The sequence below is a fragment of the Macrosteles quadrilineatus genome, unplaced genomic scaffold (genome assembly GCF_028750875.1).
Source record: "Macrosteles quadrilineatus isolate MER2022 unplaced genomic scaffold, UCM_ALF_1.0 Scaffold_1__1_contigs__length_201487025, whole genome shotgun sequence".
NCBI lineage: Eukaryota > Metazoa > Arthropoda > Insecta > Hemiptera > Cicadellidae > Macrosteles > Macrosteles quadrilineatus.
The window spans coordinates 177,808,396-177,817,722 of NW_026542594.1; positions in this window are offsets into that span (position 1 = coordinate 177,808,396).

Consider the following 9,327-nt stretch of genomic DNA (forward strand, 5'->3'; position numbering starts at 1 on the left):
TTTGGCCACTTTTTTAAAGACCCAGCTCTCGACCTATACACCCCTATATAAATTTTCTACTTTTGTTAATACTAAAAATCACGTCTGGAATATGGCTCATTTTTTTGACCACTTTTTTAAAAATCCAGCTCTTGGCCTATACAAGCCTATATAAATGTTCAATACCATTGTATAACTCTATTCCACATCCATTCGAACATGTATATCTCAAAATCATGCAAGGTTTGTACGCGAACTCGGGGGCGCTCTATGGCTATGTGTAAATTATGCCTGACTCTAACGAATGACTGTGAGTGTACCTAATGACCCTAATTAAAACCAATTGTCAACATTTTCTGCCTGTCTTGTGCCAATCTGTCTGGCATCAATCTGGTTTAACCCTTTCAGTGCTATGAAACGATATATTGTTGTTTTTAAAAATCTCTAAGGGATATAGAGAGGAAGGTTATTTTTAATAAAAAGTAGCAAAACGGCCATTGGTGACCTGCATGTTCATAGGATACACTAACAACCACTTAGCTAAAAGATTCGCCCAATCCGATGATTTCGAGGTGTATGTCTAAACCCAAGGATTATGAACACCTCACTATGCCCCAGCGGTTGTAGTATATCGCTACAAACACACAGGTCACCAATTATTTGCCACACAGGACGGGGATGGAACCCCGAGCAGACGAATGCCACTGGCCAAGTGACACACGCCTTAGCCCTCTCGGCTATCTGTGCTTGAAGACTGAGGAGTCAAAAACTGGTATTTAAGCTAACACCACTGATCGCGAACAGATAGCGCTACAGATGGTTGTTCAATGCATTACTAAGTAGCAGCACTAGTTAGTCATGGACTATTTAGATGATATTTTTCAGTTGAAACACAACAGTGATCATAAATGTGTTCCAGAGACTTTGCTGCAAAATATTATTTTTCTTAAAATAGCTATAAGTTATTAAGATAACCTTGTCTAACTAAATCAAAGTTAAATTCAATATTACGTTGTAAACTATATGTATTTTGATTTTATATGAGATTTTGGTTTCAAAGAATGCTATCAGAACATACAAAATTATAGGAAAACTGGGAAAATTATTACAAAAACTAAGTTTTATTTAATGTTTACTACAAATACTGGGATTTATCTTTGTTCTATATTTTCTTATTGTCTTATTATTCAAAATTAGCATAATTATTAAAATAGTGACAACATTACAGTTAAAATTCAACAACATGTAATGGAATTAAAAGTCTTACAAAATATGAACTATTGGCCTAGCACTGAAAGGGTTAAACTGGTCTGTCTAGGGTAGGTTTAGACAATTACCAAATATGTTTGATTGATTGACCTTAATTATTCAAATTGTTAAGTTTTAAATTAATTTAGACAATTTTGTGATATAAAAAAGGGAGATTCTATAGTATCATCACTCACTCTTCCACCTGGATCTTCTTGTTTTGGTAAGTCTTTGATATGTAAGCCTAGTAGAAATAAGTTGTCGTGTGTCGGGTCATGGGATCAATTGGTTGCATAATTGATGTTTGTACTCATACTCTGTATTTCTTTTAACTTAGGAGTGTAGCTAATATTCCATTTCTTAAACACTTGGCTGATTTTGGTCACTAAGGAACTTGTAAAAAATATATACAAGTTATTTCTTAAAAACTTAGCCGAATTATACTCACTGGGGAAGTTTGAGTGACTTATTATTTAAAAACTTAGCCGAATTATACTCACTGGGGAAGTTTGAGTGACTTATTATTTAAAAACTTAGCCGAATTATACTCACTAGGGAAGTTTGAGTGACTTATTATTTAAAAACTTAGCCGAATTATACTCACTGGGGGACTTTGAGTCACTTATTTTTTTTAAACTTAGCCGAATCTCAATCACTGGGGACTTTGAGTCACTTATTTTTTTAAAACTTAGCCGAATTATACTCACTGGGGAAGTTTGAGTGACTTATTATTTAAAAACTTAGCCGAATTATACTCACTGGGGGACTTTGAGTCACTTATTTTTTTTTAAACTTAGCTGAATCTCAATCACTGGGGACTTTGAGTCACTTATTTTTTTAAAACTTAGCCGAATCTCAATCACTGGGGACTTTGAGTCACTTATTTTTTTTAAACTTAGCCGAATCTCAATCACTGGGGACTTTGAGTCACTTATTTTTTTAAAACTTAGCCGAATCTCAATTACTGGGGACTTTGATTCAAAAATATATACAAGTTATTTTTTAAAACTTAGCCGAATCTCAATCACTATATAATTTTTTCATAGGTAGTCTTCTCTATATAACTAACACTAACTCTGTATAAATGTAGACTCAGCATTCTGCTAAAAAGAGTTTTTATTTAAGATTTAGAATTTAGTTTTGATTTAGAAAATTTTAATTGCCATATATTATTGTATAAAATTGTTTTGAATATTAAAATTTAGAATTATGATTTGAATTATTACTTCTCATTAATTTAAATTGTAAAAATGTAATTTCTACTATATAGAAGATGCCAACCTATTTTTTAATTTCATATATAAAAATGAAGACCACATGTCAACATTGTTTTGCATTGCTCTCCAAAAAAAGCAACCTTATTCGCCATTACAAATTGATACATCAAATGAAGGTATGTAAACTATGTGATTTAATCTGTGATAGTAACATAGCTCTAAAATCTCATATATTACAAAGTCACAAGACTTGTAATTTCTGTAAAAGAAATGTTGTTGGTCATTTTAAAAGACACATCAATTCTTGTAACAAATGTCCATATACAATGATTAAATTTGTCGGTGAATCGATTAAAACTGAACTTAAAAGTACTCTTCAGTCTTGTCCTCTACCGATAAAATGGACTTTAGTAAGGAGAATCAAATTTATAAAATATACAATAGATCAAAACGGAAAATTAGTTAATGAGAAAGAATGTATTGCAGATTTTAGAAGCCTTACTATCCTAACCATTGAGAAGAGAGATTTAAAGCCTCAAATTGAAAATGCTCTTTTAAAGATTGATACTTCCATGCACAAATACCAAGCCGAAGGTAGTGGATGGATATATGACTATACTAAATATTGGCAGTTGCACGTTTACAAGTATAAGCCCCTAACTCCAAAGTCATATATCCCCACACCAAAAAGTATTAAATTGACAAAAGCAGTTTTAAATATAAAGAATACTGATAATAAATGCTTCCTTTGGTCAATTTTAGCAGCTTTACATCCAAGGAACTCCGATGAACATGCTGAAAGGGTATCGAAATATGCACCCTATGAAAATCAGTTAAATATGACAAACATAAAGTATCCTGTTAAAATATCTGATATAGATAAATTTGAAAGACAAAATAATATAAGTGTTAATGTATTTGGAGTGGAAGACCAAAAATTTATATATCCATTAAGAAGAACCAAACTGAATAGTAATGCTCACATAGATCTATTATTATTACAACAAGGTCGTAAATCACATTACTGTTTAATTCGTGATTTTGATAGGTTAATGCTACGGTCTACAAAATATGACCATAAGAAGTATTTTTGTAGGTTTTGTTTACAACATTTTTACACTAATGATAAATTGGAGCGTCATATAACATATTGTAAAAACTTTGATGCCCAACGAGTGGAAATGTCTAAACAAGCTACATTACAATTTAAAAATTATAAATATCAACTTAAAGCCCCATTTGTAATTTATGCTGATTTTGAGTGCTTTATAAACTCAAACAAGCATATTCCATCGGGTTTTGCATTTGTTGTAGTAAAAGATTCAAAGATTATTTCTGAAGAGTTATATAGTGGCGAAAATGTTATGGACGTGTTTTTCAAAAGGTTATTTGAGACTTATGACTTCATTAAAAGTCAAATGGCGATATATATTCCCCTTGTAATGACTCCTGAGCAAGAGGCATCTTTCCAAAACTCAACACATTGTCACATTTGTGAAAAGCCCCTATATTTTGATAGGGTACGGGAACATTGTCATTCAAATGGCCAATACCGTGGAGCTGCCCACAATGATTGTAATTTAAACTATAAAGTAACAAAGAAAATCCCAGTATTCTTCCATAACTTGAAAAATTACGATGGACATTTAATAATGCAACACTTGGGAAAGTTTAATCGTAAATTAAATTGCATAGCCAAAGATATGGAAAAGTACATTTCATTCTCTGTTGATGATTTAGTATTTTTAGATTCCTATAACTTTCTGTCCCTTCCATTATACAAATTAGCTTCCAATTTAAATACATTTAGATTCATAGACAATCCACTACTACAACGCAAAGGCGTATTTCCCTATGAATATATGACAGGACCAGATAAGTTTGCAGAGTCTCTACCTCCAATTGAAAAATTTTACAGTACTTTAACTAAAGAACATATCTCTCCCAATGAATATGAACATGCTAAAAATGTCTGGACCCATTTTAATATCAACAATTTACAAGAATATCATGATTTATATCTTAAAACAGATGTATTGCTACTGGCTGATGTCTTTGAGACATTTAGAGACCTGTGTTTAAAAGATTATAAACTTGACCCCGTACATATGTATTCACTTCCAGGACTAACATGGGAAGCCTGTCTTAGAATGACTGGTATAAAATTACAATTATTTCAAGATATTGACATGCATTTGTTCATAGAAAGTGCAATCAGAGGAGGAGTCAGTATGATTTCTACACGTTACGCTAAAGCCAATAATAGATATATGGGCGAACATTATGATCCCAATCAAGAAAGTGTGTATTTAATATATTTAGATTGTAACTCCCTATACTCCACAGCTATGTGTGAGACACTACCCGTGGATGGATTTTGTTGGACGAATGAGATAGACTACAAATACAATCAAAATGATGAGTTTGGATACATTTTAGAAGTTGATTTAAAATATGATAAAAGCTTACATGATTTACATAATGACTATCCATTAGCACCTGAGAAAATGAATGGCAAATTAATACCTAATTTAAATGACAAAACTAAATATATTTTACATTATAAAGCATTACAAAAATATGAAGAATTGGGTTTGATTGCTACAAAATACCATAGAATTTTAAAATTTAGACAGTCCAAATGGCTTGCGCCCTATATTAATTTTAATATTGAAAAACGCAAATGTGCTAAAAATGATTTCGAAAAAGACTTTTACAAATTGTTAAATAATAGTCTCTTTGGTCGAACAATTATGAACCAACGCAAGTTTCGTGATATATATCTCAAGGATGAGTCACTATTAACTAAATATGTCACTAATCCAAGGTTCGACTGTAGCAAAAAGTTCGATAACAATTTACATGCTATACATTTAAATAAATTAGTTGTAAAGTTTAATAAGCCGATATATTTGGGAATGACCATTTTGGATATTAGTAAAGTAATAATGTACGATTTCCACTATAATTATATGTCAAAATTTAAGAACAAAAGATTTCTTATGACAGATACAGATTCTTTAATGTATTCTATAGTTACAGAGGACTTTTACAAGGAAATAGAATGTGACTTGCACTATTTTGATACCTCTGGATATAGTAAAGACCATTTCTTATACTCTGATAAAAATAAAAAAGTCACTGGCAAGTTTAAAGACGAATTAGATGGTCATATTATGTATGAATATTGTGGTTTAAGACCAAAGTTATATTCTTATATTCCTCTAAAATGGTTATATGAAGAAGACAAACAAGCTTTAGAGGTAAAGAAAGCTAAAGGAGCTGATGGTGCTACAGTTAAACATCTCCTTAGACATCAACATTATTTGAACTGTCTTGCCACTGGGCAAGATTACTATGAGAATGTGACAAGAATTAAATCTACAAATCATCATCTTCAAACCTTAACTATGAATAAGAAAGTACTATCGTTTGACGATGACAAGAGGTTTATTCTGGAAGATGGTATCAATACTCTTGCACTTGGTCATTATAAAATTGATCAAACATAAATCTATATTTGCCATTATTCTTTAACCTTTCTTTGTCTATTACAAAAAAGCCATATTTAGTTTTATCCCAACATTGATGACAGAGATTTCTAAATTGGTTAAATGAAAAATCATTACCAACATGATTGTTATATACATGTTTTAAATTCAAATCATCTTGTTTAAATAATATTAGGAAATTTACATTATCACGTAAATGTTTGTGTACTTTGCTGTAAGATTGACACAAGTAAAAACAGTTAATATTTTTATGTCGACCCATTGAAAAAAATTGTGTAATATTTTGACTATTTATGTCATCAAATACAACAACTGACTGTGATTCGACATCATTTGGTGTGATTTCACAGTCAGTAAACGTGTGTAATTTCACTTCGTCACACAAACTAAATATTTCAATTATTTTTTTATATTTTTCTTGTTCTAAAGATTTAGATATTAAATATAAGTTTGTAAATTTTAATCCTTCCTTTCTTACAATTAAATTGTAAATTACAACCGTCTTCCCACTTCCACTTGGACCACAAATAACACATCGAATATTGGTAGGAAAAAGACCCAACTTCTTTGGTATATTTTCCTTAGTATGTACTATTTTAAATTTGTGTTTTTGTTGAATAAAAGACATTTTTTATATAATAAAAATGGTAAAAAATAATAAGAAAACATGTAAAAAGGGCAAAGGTTTATTCCTAAAGCCTTATAGGGGTCGAGGGTTATTGAATACTCTTATAAATAACCTTCCATTTCCACTTCACATACCATCATATCGGTACTGTGGACCTGGAACGAATATACGTGAGAATTTAGCTAAAAATGTACCTCCAAAAAATAAACTAGACTCTTATTGTAAAGAGCATGACATATTCTACATGAACAATCCCGATACCGCTGCTCGGAACAAAGCAGACATGAGATTAGCAGACTTAGCTTGGACTAGAGTAACGGCCAAGGATGCAAATCTTGCTGAAAGAGCTGCAGCTTATGCCGTAACAAATTTGATGAAGGCAAAAGCAAAGATGGGAATGGGATTAAAATTTAATAAAAAATATGGACAACTACCAGCTGTTAGAGGCCGCAAAAGACGTGCCTCACTTCAGGGGGGTGTACCTAAAAAACAAGCTAAAAAATCTAACACCAAGAGTAAAAGAGTGCGGAATAGTTAATTTAGACAGTTCATCTGGCACACATTGGACAGCTTATCGTAAAAATAAAGATATTGTAATTTATTTTGACCCATTTGGAATCCAACCTCCAAAAGAAGTAATTAAATATTTTGAGGGATATAAAATATTCTATACAACCGATCAATTACAAGATTTAAATAGTTCTATTTGTGGAATTTTATGTTTATCATTCATAAAAAATTTTTGTTTATAAAAATGGATTCATTTACTATAACATTTTCGGGTACAGAGCCAGAGCTAAAGTCAGTGTTCTTTCCTCCCATTGAATTAAATGATGATTATGTAATTGGATTAGTAGATTTTCAAAGTTATAATTCTATATTTAATGTTAAAAAACCACTAAATACTTTAACATATTACAAAGTAGAGAAAAAAACATTACCAAAGGGAGAGATCTTAGTTGATGATTTAAACCAATTATTAAATGGTAAACTTAAAGTTATAATAGATAAAAATGGAGAAGCATTAATTAATACTAAATCCAAACTTTTATTTAAAGGGCTTATTCCAAAATTAAATCAACTTAAAGGCAACAAATTAACCATTGGAGAAGGTGATGATGTTTTCTATTATGACCACAATGCTCCAGTTACAATAGAAATTTCTGAAGGAACATATGAGGTGGTTGAGCTTGCAAAGGAAATTCAAAAGCAAATTCCAAACTTTTTCCTTACAGCTAATAATAAAACTATGAAAGCGACATTACTTTCTAGCCACGTGTTTGATTTTACAAAACCATGTTTAGGGTCTGTTTTATTGGGATTTAAAGGTGTTTCTACTCCTGGTGTTCAGTTTGAATCTACAAATAAAATAAACATTAATAATGTAAATGTGATTAGAGTAAAATGTAATATTGCAAACGGGTCCTATTTAAACGGAAACAAATCACACACCATACATAGCTTTTATCCAGAAGCTCCTCCTGGATACAAGATTATCGAAGTTCCAAGAAATATTATATATTTTCCTGTAAATAAGAGAAGTTTAGATGTTGTCAGTATTACATTTGCCGATCAACACGACAAGGCAATTGACTTTAACGGAGAAGAAACTACAATTACTTGTCATATAAAAAAGATATGAGAATTTATAAGAATTTATCTATAAGTGTACAAAATGCTAGGTTCCTAAAGTCAATAGGACTAAAGTTAAAATTTTCTATTAATAAAAATGGAAGATTTTCTAGACGTTACAGGGAAATCCCAATTCGACGATAGTGTGGTTAAAATTACAAATCACTCCTATGTTCCCCATAACACTTTGGCAATAAATAATTCTGATGAAATTCGAATATGTATTAATAATCAAGATTTGCTAACTCTCCCATGTAGGAGTTATCTGTATATTAAGGGAGAAATTGAAAATCATGATAAAGGTCATTTTATAAATAATGCATTTGCATTCTTATTTGATGAAATTAGATATGAAGTCGCAGGTAAAGAAATAGACATTGTAAGAAACCCAGGAATTTCTAGTCTTATGAAAATATTGAGCTCTTACAATAAAACAACTAAATTGTCAAATGTGGCATTTGATTCTGACACGAATTTAAAAGAGTTCCATAAAGGTGGCAAGTTTAGTACTTGTTTGCCATTAGAACTGTTAATGGGTGTATTTGAGGATTTTAATAAGGTATTAGTAAATGTCAAACAAGAATTGGTGTTAAAAAGATCCAAAAATGATTTGAATTGTATATTAACAACCACTAGTGCTCCAGCCAGTGGTACTGCTGATATGATTCCTAAAATTACACTTAACTCAATTCAATGGGTGATGCCACATGTAATACCATCAGATGGGGAGAAGTTACAATTACAAAAGATGTTACTGCAAAATAAAAATTTGCAAATTGCATTTAGAAGCTTAGAGTTGCATGAACTTCCATCATATCCCAATACTACAAGACATACATGGTCAGTAAAGACATCTTCAAGTTTGGAGAAGCCTAGGTATATTATATTTGGTTTCCAAACAGCTAGGGATAATAGTGCACGAAAAAGAACTGATGAATTTGATCACTGTAAGTTAAAAAATCTCAAAGTATTTCTAAACTCTGAATATTATCCTTATAGTGATTTAAATCTCGACTTTGAAAATGGAGATGTCTCTAAAGCTTATGAGATGTTTATGAGGTTTAGAGAGACTTACTATAATACTATCCCAGATCCTATGATTAGTAGGGCT